Source organism: Stylophora pistillata, chromosome 6 (assembly GCF_964205215.1).
Source record: "Stylophora pistillata chromosome 6, jaStyPist1.2, whole genome shotgun sequence".
Taxonomy (NCBI): Eukaryota; Metazoa; Cnidaria; class Anthozoa; order Scleractinia; family Pocilloporidae; genus Stylophora; species Stylophora pistillata.
Window position 1 is genome coordinate 9852241 of NC_142524.1, and position 23372 is coordinate 9875612.

At 38.9% G+C, this 23372-nt stretch overlaps 1 long non-coding RNA gene and 3 pseudogenes across 2 annotated transcripts; 3 read left to right on the forward strand and 1 right to left on the reverse strand.

Annotated features, from left to right (window-relative positions):
* Window positions 1-6372: 6372 nt before the first annotated feature.
* Window positions 6373-8723, reverse strand: LOC148728162 (TNF receptor-associated factor 5-like; annotated as a pseudogene).
* Window positions 8724-9159: 436 nt separating this feature from the next.
* On the forward strand, window positions 9160-10676 carry LOC148728163 (uncharacterized; annotated as a pseudogene). Its single transcript, XR_016002395.1, has 3 exons — window positions 9160-9206; window positions 9646-9935; window positions 10041-10676. The product of XR_016002395.1 is annotated as an uncharacterized LOC148728163 (transcript).
* Window positions 10677-19230: 8554 nt separating this feature from the next.
* On the forward strand, window positions 19231-21002 carry LOC148728164 (uncharacterized; annotated as a pseudogene).
* A 1605-nt stretch (window positions 21003-22607) lies between these two features.
* LOC148728165 (uncharacterized) lies at window positions 22608-22993 on the forward strand. The gene is made up of 2 exons (XR_015988997.1): window positions 22608-22747; window positions 22860-22993. It is a non-coding gene; the product is annotated as an uncharacterized LOC148728165 (long non-coding RNA).
* Window positions 22994-23372: the final 379 nt, after the last annotated feature.

A 23372-nucleotide genomic window follows, 5' to 3' on the forward strand; every position in this document is an offset into this window, starting at 1 on the left:
AAATAAAGAGCTTTAGGACAAATATTGAGCTGCTTATGACCTCTTGAAATTCAGACCCCCATGACTCGGACAAACATCCTCCCATTCTGTGAGCGGTCGTAAGTGTGATAAAAGAAAAGTATAGCAATGAAAGGCACTTCGCTTCAATATTTTCTGGTTTAACTTATGAAAATGACTTTCCCGGTTCGAAATTTAAGTAAAGACCAAACCGAACAGCTAAAATGGAAGTTCAGAGGGCCCTTTGTATTTCATTATCAAATGGAATATGAGATGGGTGTGTCAGAAATGTCAACAAAAGGAAATACCGCAGGAACCGTAAACACCCTTAAACACAAGGATCATCACAGGAAGCCCACACAAGCGGCGTGTCTGCTCGTTTGTTCGAAATATAAAGAAATGTATGGGAGAATATTGAAGAGTCGTAATATCGTAAACTTATATCAGGAATGTCTCTGTTAGGCTCAAAATAAATGTGAACCTACCTCACTTGCTGTGTATTGTCGTTTCTGTGGTTCTAAATGGCGAATTTGAGCGATTTGGTAGATTCTGTGTTGAGAGTTGCTTCACGTTAAACACAAAACGCAAAATCCAGCGAATCGCTTAAATTCGCCATTTAGAACCACAAAGACGACAATACACAGCAAGTGAGGTAGTTTTACATTTATTTTGAGCCTTAACATAGACATTCCTTGATATAAGGTTACGATATTATGACTCTTCAACATTCTCCCATACATAACAGACATGCTGCTTGTGTGGGCTCCCTGTGGGATCATATCTCTCTTTGCCGCCTTTCTCCTTCAAAACGAAACTTTTATGCTTGTAATTGGAAAACGAGGCGATTTTTTGCGATGAGGCCACTTAAAATAATCTTCTTAAATAATAGATTTTACCGCGCGAGAAAATAAGACCATCCCGAAAAAGTACCACCACAAGTGCTGTCTTATATTGATAGATAGATTGATAGATCTGGCGCGTACTCAGAATTCCCGGAATGACCGAAAGACAATAAATTTTTAAAAAACTAAAGTAAATCAATCAATAAATAATAATATTGATGATTAAAAATAAATGGCAAATTTCAAACTTAATTAAATAATTTACTACGAAATTTTTCTATAAGGGTCCAAAAAAAACAAAAAAAACCACTTACCGGCACTGTTCATGGAGATGCACGTATAAGAATTAAAAACATTCTGCGTCAGGCCAGTAACCCATACAGCCTAAGCGACGAAATATTTCTTCTCTCCCTTACCCCTGGATGGGTGCTAGTCCATCAAATGGTTACTCACCGTTTTAAATTCGCCTCCACCCATTTACACACCTGAAGGATGCCTAGGGCGCCATGACCAGTAGGCCGCCACGCTTTTCCAGCCGGAACCATTGCAGAAGATTAAACAAATGCAATCTTTCCAATTAGTTTAATAGCTAAACTGTAGAAAGCTCCGAACTATTACAAATTAATACTCTACCTTAAATAATTATTAACCACACATTGGGAGCTATCATGCAAAGCAGCAACCAATAAGACGTGTTAAAATTGATCGAGAGATCGACACCTTTTCGCGTTTATTATAAATACCTTGAATATATACCTTTGAATATAACCCTTGTACTGATGGATTCTTCTAAACAAGAAAAAGGACAAAACGGACTTACTCCTCGGTTGTCTCTGGAGATGACATTTTTTTTGCCAGTTACTTTTACTGTACCTAGATAAATCGAGTCGATTTATCTTGAATAACTTACTTAGAATAGAACCTCCTTCAAAGAGGGAATAATGCGGTCGCACTTTGGATTTGCTCGCCGAGTACTTATCGTATTTACATCCACTTTCCACATAGAACCCTCAGTGCTTCAGGATTGTTAATAATAAATAACACTTCCGGTTTATAGAACTTGAAGCAATCTTCGGCATCAGTGTGTATTGGAGGCTGTAAGCTACATGTAGTTCTACTATGTGCTACCCCTTGAACAGTGTCATAGGTAGTTATTTTTTGTTACATCACGTGATCCCCTGCATTTTATCGAGAGAAAATTTTGCATTTTTTTATTTTATTTATAGAGAATTGATTTTCCTTTTTATCTTTTAAATTTATTTTCACTTTATTTTTACGATTTTGATTAATTATTTTCCTTTTTTAATTACATATTTATACAAACTTATTATTTTTAATTATCGATTAATTTATTGCTTTTTAGTTTATTATTTTTGGGTCATTCCTGGAATTCCGGGTATTCCGGGTATTCCCAGTATTCCGGTTCCAAATTGCGGCATTCTTTATTTTCCAAACTACCCCAGAGACTGATGGTTGGCGGGAGGAAATACAACTGAGACATTGGTGATGAGGCTAGTTTAGGGGAATGGCTATTCGTGCAGTCAGGACACATTGTGAGTTGCCTGTCGAGCAATCTTCCTTTTCTCTCAGCCAAGGAGATTAGGCATGAGGGAAGCAGGACAAGCCACAGGCCGCCCAAGCTCTCTGTAAGAACCACATAAGGAACGCAATTTGCATATCGATTTATAAGGATTTGTAACGGATTTTCTACAAGATATCCATGGAGATAGTTAAAAGTGAAGTTATGAAATAAAAATGGCTTACCTTATTCTATACGTGTTTTGTTTACTCCTGGTGTCGTTATTTTACCGATTTAAGAAGATTTAAAACCAGGAAAACCAGGAAGCAAACAACACACGTATAGAATAAGGTAAGCCATTTTTATTTAATATTTTCACTTTTAACTATCTCCATGGATATCTTGTAGAAAATCCCTTACAAATCCTTATAAATCAATATGCAAATTGTATTCCTTGTGTGGTTCTTTGAGAGAGCTTTGGCCGCCTGTGGAGAAGCGCGAGGGAAGCGTCTTCCCCTGGTCTAGTTCGTTAATCGTGGAGAATGATTCACTGGATAAAGAAAAGTAAAAACTGGAACAAAATCAAAATTATTGATTCCAAGTCATGATTTTGCGATCTCCAAGACGCAGACACTGTGTAGCGGTCAAAATGGTGTCAGTTATAGTCTAAGTCCACCGCCAATGAATACATGTAGTCCATCTACGATAAAGCTTTGAATACAATTCTCGAGGGCTTGAAGTCTCCATTATCTTTTTTTAAATAAGATCGTATAATTTTGGGGCCAAAGCTGAACGTTGTTATTTGATTTAACGATTAAGCCTGAAAACATTCTCAACACGTCCTTAAAGTTGTAAGCTATAATATTTCTGTTGCGTATCCATTTATTGGATACACATACTCTTCAACTGCTTACTATATTGTGTCTTGATTCATTGATCAAGCATCTTATAAACTGGTACAATAGTCTTACTTGATAACAATACTTTCACATCATTCAGTAATCTTACAGTAGTATCACTAACATTAGTACAAGTACTTTTACTATGTTCTCAATACACTACAATTCCAATAAATAATTGCGGACGCTAGTTCATTGTCTTAGATCACAGTGGCACGTTTCTGTTATCATTATTTATAATTCTCACAAAAATGAAATAAGAAAGATGAAGACGTTGTTAACTGACCCTCGGCCTGATCATGTGTTCTTAGTTTGTTCATAAAATTTCGGTTAATCTCAGTGTGAACTTTCTTAAAAAAAAAATTCTTATAACAGGGGGGCATCAAGATTTTCGATTTTGACTACCTCTAGATATGTAAATTAGTTCCCTTTCTGGTTTGATTTTATTGTATAGTTCTATTACATAATTTGTACACCTTTGCAATTCAGCTTCCAGCTGCTATTAAGGTATTCTTTTTAATAAACGTCTATCTAATAAACGTCTATCGGCTTTTGGGCCAAAAATCTTCGGCTCGCGTTTCGATGAAAAACACCAACGAGTTAACGGATTTGGTATGCGATATCGTTTTCCGTTTTTCCTATTTGGGTTTCGGTTTCTCTTCTATCTGGCCCTACTCGTTAGAAGATCTTTTTTATTTTGCTTTTTTTTTTAACGACTTTATTGGGCATATCAGATAAATATTTGAACAAGGCAAAAGTACAATAATACAATAACAATTATAACATAACCAAAGTAAAGCGCGCGCTCTGATTGGTCAATTTAGCGTCCCCCATTTGCCCATGGGTGTACGCTGCTGACGTGAGCAAATGCAAAGACTATTTTTCCGCGCGCGCTTGTTTTTTTCTGGTCACGTAAGATTTGTTAAACAAAAGGGAACTCTTTAGCTACAATGTGTTAATGTTATGTTATAAAACAAATGGTAAACACCACAGCGTACACTATTGAATTATGGATGCACTTGGGAGGTTTGCTAAGCACTCAAGAAGCTAGAGTCGCTCTCGGCTATCGCCTCGAGCGACTCTTACGCTTCTTTCGTGCTTAGCAACCTCCCGCGTGCATCCATAACTCAATAGTGTACGCTGTGGTGTTTACCATTTGTTAAATAGAAAACAGAAGAGAGACTGTGATGAAACTGCACCCAAAAGAGAAGGCGCGAACAGGATGTAAAGTCCCATGCGAGGCGCCGCCCATTCTGAATTAAAATACAACAGCCAAACTCCCCTCTAATTCTACCACTTCCCATCCTCAACTCCCCCCGGCTCTTTCCGTTGTGGTAGAAACTGCGCTACTTGCCCCTGCATCTCTGACCGTCTTACTAACTATACCTTTTTTTCTACCGGCGAAACACGTCCCATTAAATCTCACTTGACCTGTGACACTAAAAACTTTATCTACTTAATTCAGGGTAACCGCTGTAACTTACAATACTTAGGAGAAACTAAACGACGTTTAAAAGACCGTTTTAATGAACACCGCCGTACCATTGATAAACCTAACTCGATCAATTTACGTTTCTGGGCAATCCAACACGTTAATGAGGTATAGAGTATGAATAATCAATCGTACACTGTGGCAGTTTTAACAAGGACGATCAAGTAATCCACCTCGATTAACACCAATCGAGCTCGAAATGGAATGATTGGATCAATTGAATGATTAAAACATTCAAGCTCAGTAATGGAGCTGGAAATGAAACACGGCAGGGTAGGATTGATCTGTACAGTTCGATGATCCGAAGGCGGATAAGTAATCGAGCTCGATCTGTTTTGATCGAACTCATATTCTACCCATAATCCTCATTCGAGCTCGTTTTCTGGCATGCACGGATTGGCGACAGTTTTTGTTTGGCTCCTCTCAATTTGGTCTCACAATATCCAAATGAAAACGGGTTTTTTTACGGGTCGTTGAACGTCTCTTCCCCTTAAGTCCGCAAAACTAAAATCAAGCATGTTAAAATCTAGCAGTCCTTCCGGCGACATAAGATAACGCAGGCCATACTTAAAATCGGTAGTTTCTACAGCTTCGCTTGGATATTTTTTATACAAGATCAAGCTTTTTTTATGGAAGAATTTTTTACTTCTGCAATTGTCTCCTAATTGAATATAGAGCAACCATAAAATGCTTTAAGAAATTTTGCAATGCCTTGTCGTCTTGAGATATTTCAAACCTTTATTATTATTATAAACAGTACTATTGAAGCCATCTTTCTTAGGAATATAATGAACAACTTGTTTAGAAAACATGCGACTCATTCTCTCTCCCAGAGCATCAAACAAAAGTTTTACTGATATTAACAGATCTAGGAAAATCTTCAAGAGTAGTTAATTGTTACACCTAGGCAACTATGTATTTTGCAGTTTAGTCAAAATAAGGCCTATTGACTATAATACTTTCAACAATTTCCAAATAAATTAACAAATGGTAAACACCACAGCGTACACTATTGAGTTATGGTTGCACGCGGGAGGTTGCTAAGCACGAAAGAAGCGTAAGAGTCGCTCGAGGCGATAGCCGAGAGCGACTCTAGCTTCTTGAGTGCTTAGCAAACCTCCCAAGTGCATCCATAACTCAATAGTGTACGCTGTGGTGTTTACCATTTGTTTTATAACATAGCATTGATACATTGTGGCTAAAGAGTTCCCTTTTATTTAACAAATCTTACGTGACCAGAAAAAAACAAGCGCGCGCGGTAAAATAGTCTTTGCATTTGCTCACGTCAGCAGCGTACACCCATGGGCAAATGGGGGACGCTAAATTGACCAATCAGAGCGCGCTCTTTACTTTGGTTATGTTATAAAAGTGAAAATCTTACTCTGGTGTTCATTGAATATGAATGCCACACCCATGCTAGTCATCTGATGTTGCAAGGCATTCTGCAACTGCTCAAGAATATTTCTTGTCACCCAGCTAACCTACTCCACCACAACTAACTCTAATTCCATCTCCCTTTGGGGACATTTAAAGTGCTTCTATGATCAAAATTTGAGATATTCTAATGTTGTTTGTATCAGAGAGTATTCAATGGAAGATTAAGAAACATGTCTTTTTCTTCCGGATATCTGTCTTAGTTTTTTCGAAAAATTATTGTTTTGTTCAAATTGGCTGAGATATCTTTTATTGGTATTTAACCACTAAATTTCGTTGAGATGACGTCACGATTTCCTAATTATGCATAAATTGACAATCTGAATATCTCTTGAACGGAAAGAGGTATATTTGGATAATGTAAACGAAATTTTTCTTCTAATCCAGTGCACTTATAATACATCAGAATGGCTTAGATTCGAGCGATACTAATCTTGTCATAGTAGCACTTTAGGTGGCCTACTTTGAAAAAACATTATGACTTTACTACAAATTTTCCTTCAAATTATTCTTGTGGTGACCGCTTTTCGAAATTAAACATCATACAAAAATTAAAACTGACTGGAAATGGTTGGCTATGTACACAACATCTATACGTTGTGATGTCAAAAACATTTAACGTTAAATACTCAAATAATAAATGACAAATTTTATTTCCAGCCGTCCGTTTTCGTCGACAAAACTATTTATATCCACATCTCTACCCCACATCTCTCCTTCCTCCAATGTTATAGTCTCTGAAGTGAACACGTTCTCTTTTTCTGTTCCAGGCATGATTACAATCTTACAAAAACAACAATGTGAATAATTACTTATGCGAATTTCAAGTGAGGCGACTCAAATTTTTACATTCCACTAAACAATCTCCTTATCCAATTTTCTTTTGTGCGTTTTCGCTAATAAATTGCCTTGTCCCTTCGTTTCTCTTTCAGTATTACAACCGTTTCATAGCCAATATTATAGTTTTCTCACCTAATTTCTGCAGAAAATGGATGGGAAGCTGACAGTAGCTGAAGAAACAAACAGCCAGGATAGGTCAAGATTCCCCTCCACTTGTGTCCTTCGCATCTAAAGGCTTCACTTGTAATGGGATCTTTTTTTGTTTGCTCTCCTCGCTGCCATACGCTTTTCGGGAAGTTTGTTAATTTCCACCGAAAGGAGGCAACCCTCTCCACCTCAACTATCACGTTTTCTGCTTGGCTCTTCTAAAAATTAATGGTTGCGTTACAAACTGCGGAAGTCATGTTATCAAATAATTTTGAAATAGCACTAGATAGAAGCTCTTCCGATTATTTTTGTTTTATTTTCTGGTTGCCGATTATTAACCCAAGAAACCTCAATTCAATCTCTTTGCCTTGTTGTGTATGATTCTTCGCAATCGTCTTGTCTCACTTGATTGAAGGACATGGTGAGATTTCGCTGCTTCCATCAAATGGTTGGTCATATCCTTTTTCTTAACGATTCTGTTGCAACCTAGGACCTTGCACTGTGTGGCTTTTTCCTGGCAATCGCTTAAATGAAGGGTTATCTTAGTTCTGAAATGAAGAGAAAAAATTCATTTTAGGTGTTTTGTATTTGCATTTGTTTCTTTCATAACTACCGAATGGTGCGAAAAATAGGTAAAAAAATCTCACCTCAGCTGTCAATTTTATCCGTTGCTGAAGTTTATTAACGATAAAAGGATCACTATTTGATTTGAGGGCACAACATAACACACACCAATGAATCCTAACCCTTTTTTTCGATGTATCCCTTTCTTCTGCCACTTAACAGAGTCGATTCCGGCATGAGGCGTGAATTTTGATTTTCTACTTGCCCGCATACATCTGTGGTAACAAAATAATAGCCTCGTGCATAAAGTGAAGGCCAAAATGAAATGTCCGACTAAGCCATGAACATACCTTGGAAATACTCTCCCGAAATTCAGTGGACAAGGTATGACGGCATTGTCACATCTACCAGCACGGTGCTCTTCATACACTTCCCAACTCACATATTTTTTGCATTGAGGACATGGAACCTTCCTCTTCGTGCATAATAGAGCATGGGAAGGCATTTCCTGGCGTGGTATCTTTATTTAGCATCCAATATTATGACATGGTATGGGTAGTTTCGCGCAGTTTGAAAAATGCTCCGCAGCATTTCCATAACCTCCCTTCCAACCACAGCCAGCACTAAGGCACTCCACCGCCAAGGAACTGGTTACGTGGTCGAGTGCGATGTTTACACCTATTGATGCTGCTTGAAAGCCTTTTCTACACATGGGGCATTTGGGCAGTTTCGCTTTCTTTACCAATTCTGTTATACATTCGCGGCATCCAGAGTGGCCACAAGTTAAACTGACAGGCTTTAGCATAGTGTTGTAACTGAAACAGTAGGAGAATCCACCCTTGCAATTGATTGTCATTGCAGCTACTCTATTCCAACTAATACCTGCCATTTCTTTCTTATCATACTCACCAAATCGAACAGACTAATTGCTGTTCTACCGGGACTGTAAAGCGGCAGTTAAACGCCGCCTCTGGTCTTGTCTGAGTCATTATTTATATTTCTACAATTATCCAATTCTTCTCCCTGCGGTTTCGTGGGAACTGTTAACCTAAGTAAAAACGTGGCCAGCAAGAAACCAAGCTCTTTCATTACCCAGATAAAAATATCCTTTCGTCTCGTTGACAGTCGCTCAACAATACAATTCGGAAATGCATGAAATTAATTACCGATGATTTTATGAATATTTTCTCACATTGAACGGTGTTAGGTGTTGCGTTGATCTTTCTTCGTTGATTGCTTGTGCTATCAGTTTCTACCAAAAATATTTTCATTACACAATTTTTCTATGAGAACCATTCCGTTGCCATCATGCTTTTAAACGAGCTGATCGCACTGGGACAAGGAGCGCGATCTGTTCTCATCCAGTGACTTCAAAGGCGCCGTTTGCTTCCAGGTCCACTTCATTGCGCTCGTTGCAAACAAGGCATGGAGTTAATTAGAAGAAACGACAACCACGTTGATGCATTCCAGGGGTAGGTCAATCATACCAGGATTAGTTACTGCGGACTGATTATCAAAGAAATACGATTTGATTTACTCCCCTTTTGCTGAACAATACAATTCCTCTCAGGTAATTCAACAGACCCAGTTCGCGAATGTCCATCTTTTTTTTGTTTCCTCATAATTTATTACAGGCGGTCGAAATCTCCTTCATTATCCGCTTTCTTACTGAGTTTCTGCCTAGTTAGGACTCGTTTTATTTTACGTTAGCAATTACATCTTATCAGCTTGTTGTTATTGACGATAGCCGACAATCAAGCGGGAGTGGCAATGCTACAAATGGCTACACGCGGGTCACCGTGGGGGTGAACCATTTGCTGTGCGCAACGATTCTTAGCACCGCCTACGTATACCTTGTGAACTAAGTAATTCAACATCTCACTCGCACTCATGTGCCTTTTTATCTCACAGGCGATGCGGGGGGTGTTCTAAAAAAAAGCCTAAAGACGAACAGCTTCTTTGCTGAGTTTTCCAAAGTGCCGATAGCTACTCTCCTCTTGGCCATCTTTTATTTTACACAAGATGACCCTCAGCAAAGAATTGTCCGGGCACCAGGCATAAACGCCAGCTTAGTATCGAAGACAGTCAGGCGCCTGCAAGATGTTTGTTCTGTTGATCTGCTAAACAGACCAGTTGTTCCATTTGGAGGACCCGGATGCGTGGCTAAGTGCGACGAAAGCAAATTTACTCACAGGGCGAAGGTAACCTGAAATGAACCTGATAATCAACATCACACATATCTTATTTTCAAAACGGACATCTATAGGGGTGGTTTGTTAACCATTTCGAAATAATCTCATTTGCAGTACAACAGAGGAAGAAGGGCTGCTCGTGATGCTTGGGTGTTTGGGATAGTATCCGTTGATCAAAGTCCTTCCAGAAGGTATTTTCAAGTGGTTGCAAGAAGGGATGCGGCCACTCTCTTACCCATTATACAGCATTGCCTTCTACCGGGCACTGAAGTGCATACCGACGACTGGGCAGCTTACAATCGATTGGCTACCCTACCTAACGTGGCTGCACATCATGTTGTTGTTCATGCGTACAATTTCGCTGATCCACGGACAAGTGTGCACACCCAGGAGGCGGAATCTGCGTGGGCTCAGCTTAAACTGGAAAGCAACAGAAGGAAAGGTGTTCGTAGAGACGATCTGCAATCATACCTCGATGGGCAGATGTGGCGACAGTGGAGAGGCAGCAGTTTCGACACGGTCATGGAGAACTTTCTGGCCATTCTACCATTGCAGTTTCAAACAGATACTCCTGTTTTTTAGTTTTTTAATTTTTTCTTTTATGTTTACGACTTTTCGTTTAAGGGATTACAGTTGCACATCGGCGATTACCATTTTATCCACGATTAGATACTGTTGCTTAAGGCCCGATTAACGCTAATCAAAGATAACACTCCTGGCGATGATAAAAATAAAAACAAAATTTGGCGATTTGATGTATGTTTCTTTGGCGGGAGAAAAGATAAGAACCAAAGGCAGTTTAGGCACACCGGGTGTACGATTGGCCTATTCCTAACACAATAGAGTCAACGTTTCAAAGAATTTCTACATTTCTCTGCAAAATTGTAAAACTTTGAAACGTTGGACCTTCACCGTTGCTCCCTTATAAATTACTACAGAATCGACTACAAATCGTTTGTTTTTGTGGGACCTTTAATTTATCCTGAGGAGCCTTACAAGCCGTATGGTGGTGTTTGGGTAAAAACACCACAAATAAAGGGATTTCCAGCAATAGTAACCGATCTTTTTTCCTGATCTCTTTTCATTCTATTCGCGTGCACTAAAGTTATCTCCGACTACTTAAGGTAACACTTCACCCTCAATAACGCCCTTGATGGCTCATTAATTACGCCGAAATTTATTGCGCTTCTGCATTAAGGCGCTGTTACACCAGGCAATTTCTCACTCTTACAACTTATCTCGCAAACAAGTTACCTCAATGGTGTTACACTGGGCCACGTTTCTTACAACCTACACTGGGCAACGTTTCTGGAGCTACTGGTCATTAATGTCTTTCCAAAATCACCGTCTCCTTTCGGTGGTGTATTCAATGAAACACCTGCTTTAGCGCATTCCAATTATGGCGCAGATAACCCAATTCGAACTGAATACTTCGTTTGTTTATTCTATAAAATACGAAAAGGCCGCGATATCAGCCTTTAACGTGAGATATCATTTCGTCCTGTTCAGTTTACATTAGGTTAGGGAGCACATCACAATACCCTAAGGTCGTTTCATTTTTTTTCCAATTTGCTCTCCATTGCGTGCGAGTGAATTTCATCAAGTGAAAATCAGCGTTTCCCAGCATGTCCTGTCATCGAACCAATCAGGTGTCAGTCTGAGGTCCATTTCGCGCTTATTTTCTCTTTTATCTACGTTGTTGCTGTAGCCACCGTGTTCTGTTAGCACTTATGCTTGAGTTGCTTTATTGTTCTTATCCGCTGAGACAAAAATTGGGTTTTAACGTTGACCAAAGGTTTGCGGCATAATCTTCCCTCAAACAGCTATTTAGCTTTTGATATGGTATCCCCTGTTGCCTTTCGTTATTAGAGATCGGGTTGATAATGATATTAACAATAATATCTTTATTTTTCTTGCCGATACGCGCTCAGAGTTCTTTTCAATTCCATCAAATTGTTCATAGAGGTAAGTTCTTTGGTAAACTGGTGAAATTATATCACTCTCCGGACGCGGGTTTTGCATTTTCTACAGTATTTCATTGCAAATCTCATAGTTAGCTTCTCCACCCTATGCCTAAATATTATGTACTCACTCTGGACAAATTTACTCTTTTTCCACTTTTTGCTATCACGATGGCGTTTCAAGAAAAGCAGGAGACTCACGCTTGTTCCACAAATCGCCGTTTTGGGGTGTTTCGTGAATTTTAGTGATTCATGGGTATGGTAGATATATTAGGAGGGGGGGGAGGGTTAAATACAATTTTAAAAATACAATTTGAATTTGGCCTGTACAGCCCCCAAAATGATCCCGACCCTGAAATGATCCCCAAATCGACCCTGAAATGATCCCCAAATCGACCCTGAAATGATCCCAACCCCGAAACGACCCCCATTTTTCTTTTTGTCAACCCCGAAATGACCCCCAAGGAATTAGGGAATGTTGATTAAACATAGGACTGTTGATTGCTTTTTTGTTCTTTGTGGTAATGCTGCAATCCTTTCATTTATTTTTATTCTTACGAAGTATCAAACAAAGGGAAACTACAGTACACCACAGTTAACTCGAAGTCTTAAGGGTAACGAAAAACTGCTTGAGTTAGCGGAGTTTCCAGTTATCGGGGTCGAATTCAATTTTCCAGGTTAATAATTTATAGCTTATTGATTTTCAGCACTTCGGTATACAATGCAATGCAAATTAGGTTTATTTAACGAGAAACTAATACATTTGTAACAACTGTAAAAATTATGCATTCTTACTACAATGCAATAATGTGCATGTAACTTAGTTTATTTAATACACTTAATTTATGTTCCCTTTTGCGTCGGGGTCGAGAGCATATCGTATGTATTTGTGCAGACATTCCAATGGACACATGTTCACTGCACTGTGACACTTTTCTTCATGTGACAGCAAAGACCCCACATCAGGAATGACTCTTACGATCGATAAGTAACTTTCAGTTTCATTCCGCCTTTCATAAAAACATTAATTAGCTTCAGCGCATCTTTTGCAAAATTTTCCCTAATCTTAGTTTAATTTATCCTCTTTTAGTTGTTAATATCGGCGCCATAAATCAATTTATTACATAGGAAAAAATGCTTTTACTTTCCCTCATTTTCGAGCAATCCACATTCCCATGTTTAATCAACATTCTCTAATTCATTTCGGGGTCGACAAGAAGAAAAATGGGGATCATTTCCGGGTCAATTTGGGGATCATTTCAAGGTTGGGGATCATTTAGGGTTCGGAATCCTTTCGGAGGCTGTACAGGCTTTTTTTTCCGGTATCCGCTATGGTTAGAAGTCATGTGTTGAAATGCCCACCTTCGTAAGGCTCCACCATGTTTTAGAGATATTTTCGACAATTTCCGACTAGCATCCCCTACCAAATATGGGAGACCCACCACCGCGAAAACACTAGCAGCTCTTTTTTTCCCCAGTAAGTTCGAACCAAAACTAGTTTCGGGTTATATTTTGTTTCGGAACAAACGATTTGTGTACATTGAAGTACCCCTTCCTTTTATCGTTTATCTTTGACCACCTTGCCGATAATCTTTTTAGTTTTTTCAAATAGCTATGGCCACCCCTTTCATTCAATGTTGCATTTATCTTCAAATTCTTCGATCTTTCGTTGCCATGTGAAATCTAGTATTACTAAGTCAGTATATTTACATACTTCCTTCTATTTATCTCTATCACCGAGGTTCTGTCGCAGGTTTTCTTGGGAAAGCGGTTTTTCACCCCACCCATTAGAGGCCTTGATATCAAGTTTTCCGGCGGCGACTTAGGGACATACATTTCCCCGAAAACTCCCGAGTGGTTAATGGTGTACGCACTGGCAAGTTAACAGCATCAAGAGTAAAACTCCTTTTCTCTTGCACGCTGTGAAACGTCCTCTGCTCAAAATGGGTGAAATAGGTCACAACTCTAAATTCGTCCAATACCCTGATATCAATTCAACTATGTTAATGGTTTGTACTAACATATATCGTCTCGTTTCCAGTTGCAGACATTCGTTGCTATCTTTAATTACATAGATTAGTATTTTCCAATGCATGAAATGATAGGGAATGTCATGTTTAAAAACGGAAATACATGAAGAGGTTCTTGTGTTTTAGGCGCCTCAAAGATCCTTTCTTTTTCCTCGTTGTTGACCAAGGCTTTAGCGTGTAATTTCTATGTACAACTTGCGTAAACGTTAGCAGAAGAACTTCGAGTGAACCATGAATGTAAAGCACTTTGTCCTTTCTTTATCAGTATATATAAACATTTCTTGTTTTGTTTTTCGGTTTTGTTGTATGTGCTTATCCTGTCAATAAGGCTGGGTAAGGAAAGGAAGGAAAGAAAACTCTTTATTCGCACTATTTCAAGTGGTTACTACAGATTATAAAAGTCAGAATATATAAAAAACAGCAACGTGGTATTCGCGTGAGTTCACGATTATGTGATGATGATGATAAATGGATTCTTGAATTGTAATTGAAGATAATTAATCGCGGGCAATGCCACTGAAAGTTGACGAGAGAGACCTTTGCTGGCGGGGTTACATTTGAGTGTGAATGGAAATTCAGAGTTCTAAAGAAAGGAGAGGAGGAAGTAATTTTTTTAGGGGGGTGGGGGCGTTTGGGAGACACTAACTGCCAGTTGTCTTCAATCCCAGGGTGCCCCAGTTTGGTAGAAGAGACTATTCTGGTATCCAGTATGTCAAGTTTTACTTCAAAATTTAAAGCATTTTTAACACTCCCAGTCCCATTGGCGTCAGCTTCAAAACATCATCTTCTTCGAACGTTTTGTAAAGTAGTGTCTCATATAAAAGAAAACCAAAAAACAAAACAAGAAATATTTATATATATTGATAAAGATAGGACAAAGTTGTTTATATTCATGGTTCACTCGACGTTCTTCCGTTCACTTTAACGCAAGTTGTCAATAGAAATTACACGCTAGAAGCCGATACAACGGCTTTCTGTGTTGTTAATGATGCCATAAAAGATACCCTTCAAGATACCCCTGGAAAATAAAGGTTGAAGGAAATCGGCCAAGGGGAAGGCTGAGCAAATATGGAGGGAAGTCAGTAGTTCTAAAGAGGAAGATGCGTAGGATAGGACATCCTGGAGAAAGAAATTCATCAAAAGACTTCAAAGCAGAGGTGCTACAGTTTCAGGCTAAAACAAACCTGAGCTTATTACTCTAGTTGTTACTGTTTACAGTATGAACTTAAATTTATACAGACGCAAATTTCGAGAAAGACTCAGTGTATCAACAGTCGTTTGACTATACCAGCTGGCATTTAAGTCGTTGATGAGCCATTTGCTATGACAGAGTTGTCAAATTACCGTACTTAAGGGAACGTTCATTTTTTACAAGGTAGGGGGGACTAGTGGGATTGGAGGGGGGGTCACCCAAAAAAAACCGGCCCTAAAGGGTGGACCATCTAAAAAAATTAGGCAAAAAAGTGGGGTAACGTAAAAAATTTTAGTAACGTTTTAAGGTTTGGATAAGTTTTACTATTCTTAAAAAGTACATCCCTACAGAAATAAATGCGAAAGTTTTAAAATCTATTAAAGAAGTTCCTATTGCTTTTAACAACGTTTTTGCGGCTGCAGACTACAATTCTAAGGAACTGAATGAACAAAAGTAAGGTTTCTATCTTTATATTTACTTCATTTTCATCTCTTTATTGTTGGATTTTTTAATCTTTTTTTCTCATTTTTCCCTTCATTAAAGGTTCTTAAATACAATACAATACAGTTGAAATAGCAGTTGCTCGACCAGAATAGCCAAAGCTACCTGCAATCCACAAAGGCCTGTAAACTATCTTGAAGAAATAAAGTTACTGTTAGAATTGAACATTGATTCTTCCTGCTAATCTTCTTCAAGTTCTTCCTCGTCGCTTGTGCTGCTGTGGGAGTCGCTTTCGTCCTTTTCAGGCAGAGCATACTCTTCAGGATACAGGATGCAGTACTCATCTTCTCTAACCTCTGCCTTGAGGTTTTTTATCATTCTGCTTACTACCGCATTGCTGAAGTGGTTTATATAAATGATCTTCCATCGTGTAATCTCTATTCTAAAGTGCGGACGTATGCAGATGATACTAGCTTAACTACTGCACATTCTGATGAGTACGTCTTAGAACAACAAATGAATCATGATCTACATGAAATACAATCATGGCGAACATGCAGCAAATAAACTTAGCCTAAATGTGATAAAGACAAAATATATGATTGTAGCGTGTCAATTTAAGAAAAAACACCTCGAGCACCAGTTTAGTATTTATGTCGATCAAAAACCCCTTACAAGGGATAAGACGTGTAAATATCTTGGCGTTGAAATAGATAAATCTTTAACTTGGAGATATCATGTAGACACAATTGCTAAGAAAGCCTCTGGAGGGATTGGAGTTCTGCGACGTATAGGGCATATCATACCTTACTATAATTATATTAAATATGTTGTTCAAATCCATTGTGCTACCGTATTTCGATTACTGTAATATATTTTGGGAGAGTTGTGGGGAGGAGATTCGTAATAGACTCCAGACCCTACAAAACAGAGCTGCCAGGGTGGTTACTTCCTCTGGATATGACAGGCGATCAATTGATATTCTGGATGAACTTGTGTGGGACAATCTTGAGGCACGAAGGGAAAAGCAGTTAGCGACAATAAAGTATAAATTAAAAAATCAACTTTTACCCGATTATTTGACTCAAATTTTTATTAGTACAAACGCTATACACCCATTAAACCTGAGGAATTCTATACATAATTTGTTTTTGCCAAGACCGTTTACTGAACCTGGAAAAAACAGTTTCCACTATAGAGGGGCGGTTCTCTGGAATAGTTTATCAAATACTGTTAAGGGACAGACAAGCCTGAAGTTATTTCTTTCCGATTTATACCTTCGGAACCATTTTTTTAAATATTCTTAGTTAATGTTATTTATATTTATACGTTAATGCTATTTATATTAGTACTTATATTAGTTTCGCACGGCTCTCTGGAAGAGCATTTGTATGAACGAGACTCCGTGTTTAAATAAAGATGATGATGATGATAATGACTAAACTCGAACGACTCATATTTCCCGACGAAAAAGACTGGGTATGAATTAATTTGATCTGCAAGGAAAAAAACATCGCAATTTCAGGGGATCGTAATAGTTAGCAAATTCCAAGTAGTGGTCTATTATCAACGCTGCGTTCAAATTGGTTACTACTAAGCTATGTGTTAGCTCAGACTACAATACAGGTCATTAAGGCGGAAACTATGTGCTCTCCTGGGGACCAGATTTAAACAGTAGACAAGAGGTAATGTATCACCTTATTACTTAACAGTTTTCAAAGAAAAGCTCTCTTTCTCTTTTTCTCTACAAAGGCCGCGCGGAACATGAGTGACTCCAGCGATAGCGATGTTGCTCCGCTCTGTCCAAAACGGCACGTTTCCAGGGCTTTTTCAAGAACTTTTGTCCATCTTAACAAAAGAACCAAGGCTATGCCCAACAGAAGCGAATTCAACCGCTTGAGAGCAGCAGGGAGAGTGAAGGAAATCGCCTTCACAAAAAACCACACTGCAACCGACATGCAGCAGCTACTTTTGTTCCATTTCCCATCCTTGGTGGATCTGGACCTTTCTCGGTGAGTTTTATTTTGCGCATTCCCAGAAGAAATATATAGTGGGTGGCTATGAAGCACTGCTTAAGCGTTCATCGAATAACGCCTTTCCCACTACACCGAGTATCGACGGCCGGGAAAACGTGATTCGAGGAAACGCTTACATGCCACATGGCGATCTTGCCTGCATCGCGGAGGCTTCAACATGTACGGAAATAAGATTGCTTTCTTTTTTTTCCTTGTATCAGCTTACGCTTCATAACGTCTTATGACAAGGGCCATGCGATGAGCGTCGTATTTCGTTATATTCCAAATGGAGTGGAAATAATGGCCAAGTTTACTCAGGGCCCAAAACAGAAGGTTTACATGCATTGGAAAGGTAAACCGCCTCCCGGTTAGCTCAATGGATAGAGCGCTGGACTGTAGTGCGGGAGGTCGAGGGTTCGAGCCCAGGCCGGACCAACACTCAAGGTCTTAAAATAATTGAGAAGAATTTGCTACCTTTCTATAACATGAGGAAATGGTTATTTAGATATTTAGACTAGATATTCTAGTCTTCTCGGATAGGGACGAATAAATAGAGGTCCCGTCTCCTGCAGGGTTGGGGCAGGAGACGTTAAGAGGCTGTCCACCTAAGAACGGATAAGGCAAATTTCGGACCTTCACCGATTTCCCTGATTTTTACTGTGAAAGTCGATACTTCTATCCCATGAACAAATATTGCGTTTATTTTGAATCAGTCTGGTTTTTTCATTTTTACGAGATATTTTTCAAGGTGACCTCAAAGGCACCCAGTTTCCCCCCCCCCCCCGATCTCCATAATTTAGCTACAAAAGTCGATCGCTGCTGAAGCCGTATTTTCAACTCTAAAAAGCTTTCTATTTTATATGTCTAAGATCAACCCTCTGCCACTACGTTAACGGTCAAATGATTACACTGTATATATTTTTCGCTGAGTTGCAAATTTTTCAAAATACTTACCTCGAGCACTGAAATTTGTGATGCGTGAGGTACATGTGGTTGAAAGCTATTTTCTCTTATGTGGGACCTGATCTAGACTCAAATCTATTACAGCCTATAAGCACTTATACCTAGTAAGTAAATTATGGAATAAAACTTTTGGGCACTCTTCATGGCGCGCCGCAGAGAGCTTTGCAAATTTCACAAATATTTGCCATTTTGATCGAAATCAAAGATAACGCGATCCGACCAACAGGTAAATTTGGGATCTGAGAACTTGTTACAAATCATAAAATAAAACTGAAGAGCGGATTTTTATATTGAAAAATACATATCATGCGACTTTTTCGCCGTTGAGTTGAAAACATTGGTGTTCTAAGGAAGAAAGACCTGTGTTTATAGTTAATAAATTATGCAAATTAGCATTATTTAAAATTGTGTCCATAAAAATTTTTTTCTACAATGTTCTTAAACACAAAGAGCTGTCTCTTTTAACTGAAGAGCATATTATTCTACACCTCAAAGGCAAGGTATTTTTTGAGTTTATGGCCATTTTCATCTCCCACGAAGCGCTGATTAAGTAAAACAGCAGTGTTTGTTTTGCACGCTTATCGCCAACTAATTCTGTTATCATCAACCACAGAGAAGTGGACATCGAAGATCTTATCAGTAATATTTCCTTAACCTCTCTTTAGTAGCAAGGGATGTTTTTTTTCCGGCAAGACGCAACAGAGCTCGTTTTCCTAAGAGCTTCTTTTATCGGTCAGCGGGCAGGTATTGAAGTGTTACGGTATGACTTTTCAGAGTCACAGTATGGCAAGGATTGTGTGATCGTATCCTGTGCCCAATGAAAACATGCATCCAATGTTTCTGCAACGAAGGACACGACATTCTAACAGCGGGAGACATGAGAAAGGCACTCTCTGAGAGACCAGTGAAAGGTACATCTGCGTACGTATGTGAAGTTGACGAGTCTAAGAGAACCTTAGAAGTGAACAAGATAGATTTTTTTTAGCAAGCTACACAACATCCAGTTTGGGGAAAAAAGTATACGTGCGTGGAGGTCGTACGGAATAGGGCGTGGCAAGGAGATTTCTTACGACCAGCTAGTTTCAATTGACCAAAGGGACACCGCTCTCGTTGCAAGTGAGGAGCTCTTCCCTTTTCACAATGCACGTGTGTATGAATACACAGTTCCTGGAGCAGAGGGCTCAAATGAAGACGATGATTTGGACGATTCAAAGATGGACATATTTGACTGTTCGGAGCCTGGATGCGTGAAGAGTTTCCAAACGTTTTCAGAGCTCGATTTACATTTGAACGTAGGGGAACATTGTGTGAAGGATGAAAGGCTGTCAGAAACAGTATATGATAAACTCCGTAGAGATTGGGCAGAGAGGTTTACTACATCAGTCAGCATCACTGACGAACCACAGTAGGAAACTAGTACCCACCAGGTTGTACGTGACTCAATGCCTCCAGTAAACACTGTCAGTATGGGCTAGCTAGGGCTGGGCCCTACCCAAGCCACGAGCAGGATCCACTAGATTCAGTTGCAAAGTTAAGAATTATTTAACAGCAAATTTTGATCAAGGCGAACAATCAGGGCTAAAATCTGACCCTCAGCAGGTTTCAAATGATGTGCGAAAGGCAAGAGACGAGCAGAATAATAGTTTGTTTGACCGAGACGAGTGGCTTACCAAGAGCCAAGTGTAGGGGTTTTTCTCTCGCCTTACAGCAAACAGAAAAAGGCAACGAACACCCTCAGAAATCGAACAAAATCCGAAGAAACTGTCCCTATAGGAAGAAGAAGCTCAACGACAACGGCTGATGGAACACATCCTTAATGAACTAAAGCCGCAGCACCCTCTGTCCTACGATGCCTTTAATCTGTGTGAGTGCGCAAAGGAGAATAAGCTTAGTCTCTTTAATGTAGCAATGCTCAAAGAAATCTTGTCGTTTTTTGAAGTACCATTTAAATCGAGAGACAGGAAAAAAGACCTTATTGAGCAACTGATGTCATTTATACAGGAATTTCAATGCTTTAATTAAACTATATTAGAAGCTTCATAGCCCAGGAAAACAAATGATGGTGCCTGTGGAGCGAGTTTGTTTTAGAACAATAGGCACAGCATCAAAGTAACCTGATAAAAAGTTGTACTCAGCGAATTAACGTACTCACTTCTGAGAAAATTCGCGAAAATCTCTCAAAATTTGTCGTTATTAAGTTTTTGGCGATGTTCTTAACTCACAAAAATTAAAAGAGAAAAAAGAAAGTAAAAAAATACTACCCTGACCGTGGGAGATGTTAATAGCATTTACGCGTAGGTATAGGTTTGTGATTTTCTTAATTTCGAGAAATTAATGATATGTGAATTTTGCAGGAGTTTATTAAAATGCCAGTTTCGATCATTTGTATTATTTTTCAATTTCTCCCGGCAGGATTCTCCTACTCTCGATGACTCAATCATATTGCATATCTTCGGGATTCGCGTTTGGTTCGACGACAAGACAAACCTCTGAAACTAGATGTTGCGTGACCAGGCGTCACTGACTCAGTCACGTTGAAAAAGTAAACATTTAAATTTCACCTCTTCAACAAATACCGTTTTGAAATGATGAATATATGAATACAGTATATTGGAACTGCGGAACGAGAAGAAGTTCATCGCAATTATAGACGAAACTTTTAATTTGCGAAAATAAACCTGAAAATTCATGCTTGAACGTAATTCGAACCCTTGACTTTTGCAACACGGCCGGTTCAGCGCTCTTACCATTAGGCTAACAAACCAACTGTGATGTCATTCTACAAATGATGATGAACAACTTGCTAACCACTTAAAAGGAAAACTTTAGCAAATAGCTGGAAGAAATGGTCAAATCTGGCAAATTGGCCCCAATAATAAACACGAGTGAAATGAACAACTTTTTCAACGACAAATTCCGTTGGCACGTCGTTGATAACTGAAGACAAAGGCTAGCGCTCTTGAACATTAAGTAAGTTTCTCAAGTCCAAAGGGGATACAACAGTAACGTTTCCACTTCTATAGAAACTATTGTTTGCATGGTCAAATATTGCTACGGAAACTATTTTGGACGCGTGTGTCGAAAAACAAGGAACGCATGCAGCTAATTTGCATATGACTACGGAGAAAGATTATTCTGAAACATTTCCTCCATGCCATGTAAAACGGACAAAAAATATTTTTATCGATTTGATACTTCATTAAGGAGTTGGTACTTTATCTTCAAGCAGTTTTAGGCCGTTAGGGCTTAGAAATCGGATTCATGTGCGGATCGCGTTATCTTTGGTTTCGATCAAAATGGCAAATGTTTGTTAAATTCGCAAAGCTCTCTGCCGCGCGCCATGAAGAGTACCCAAAAGTTCTATTCCATAATTTACTTATTAGGTGTAAGTGCTTATAGGCTGTAATAGATTTGACTCGAGATTAGGTCCCACATAAGAGAAAATAGCTTTCAACCACATGTACCTCGCGCATCACAAATTTCAGTGCTCGAGGTAAGTATTTTGAAAAATTTGTAACTCAGTGAAATATATACAGTGTGATTATTTTACCGTTAACGCAATGGCAAAAGGTTGATCTGAGACATATAAAATAGAAAGCTCGTTAGAATTGAAAATACGGCTACAGCAGCGATCGACTTTTGTAGCTAAATTATGGAGGTCCGGGGGGGAAACTGGGTGCCTTTGAGGTCACCTCGAAAAATATCACCTCAAAAGTGAAAAAACCAGACTGGTTCAAAATAAACGCAATACTTGTTCATGGGATAGAAGTCTCGACTTATACAGTAAAAATTAGGGAAATCGGTGAAAGTCCGAAATTTGCCTTATCCGTTCTTAGGCGGACAGCCTCTTAATTTCCCACACACGAGATTACTGTGTGATGGATGTCCTCCCCTGGAGTGGGAAGGGTGGGTTAGGACAGCAGGTCCACATCAGCTATTACAGCTGCCAAATTAATCAACCTGCGAAAACAAATAAATAAATGATAATGATAATGAAAGGATGGACCCGTTATTGATTGTCTAGCCATTAATTGTTAAATACTTGCTCAGGTGATTGTCAGAGGACTTTTTGACTGGCGTCTTATTCCGCATAAAATTAAAAATGCGACATAGGTTACACATGCTGATTTGGTGGGGTTGTGATATCAGCATTACATTGCGGACAGATTTCTGGTACGAACCTGGGTTGTCAAAGCTGGTGGATGGTAAGACGGAGCAAGTAAGGTTCCAGAGTTTAACAATGCGATTAAAGTATGAGGCCTGAAAAGTACTGGTTCTACAAATAGGTTTTCGGTTTTGATGGAGTTTTTTTTTCCTTTCTTTTTTTGCAGTTTTGCGGTATTGGATGATTTTTTCAAGGGTTTTGCAGTTTCTAATAAACCCCAAGTGCCCTCCTCTTATAAAAAAAGGAAGACTGTATGAGGAGTAGAGGGGATGAAAAAGATGGATTTGTTTGAGCCGCCTGTGGGTACTCTTTCCAAAATAACATTTTTTAGATAAACAAAGGACGAACTCAAATTCCTTAGTGTGACAATTGACAGTAAATTATCATATACTACTCATATTAAGAATATCTTTAGTAAAATACATGCCAAAGCTGGTGCTCTTGGAAGAATAAGCAACTTTATCGATAGTAAAACTGCTATGAGAATATATAAGGCCTATATACCTCCTCATTTTGATTATTGTTCTCCTCTTTTTGTTGGGCTGTCAAGCACCTTATCTGATAAAATTGAACGTACACATCTTTATAAACTTAGAACATTATTTAAATTTCCTAAATCAATTGAGTATGGTGAGTTATTAAGTCAGCTTAATCTCGAATCTATCAAACACCGTATACA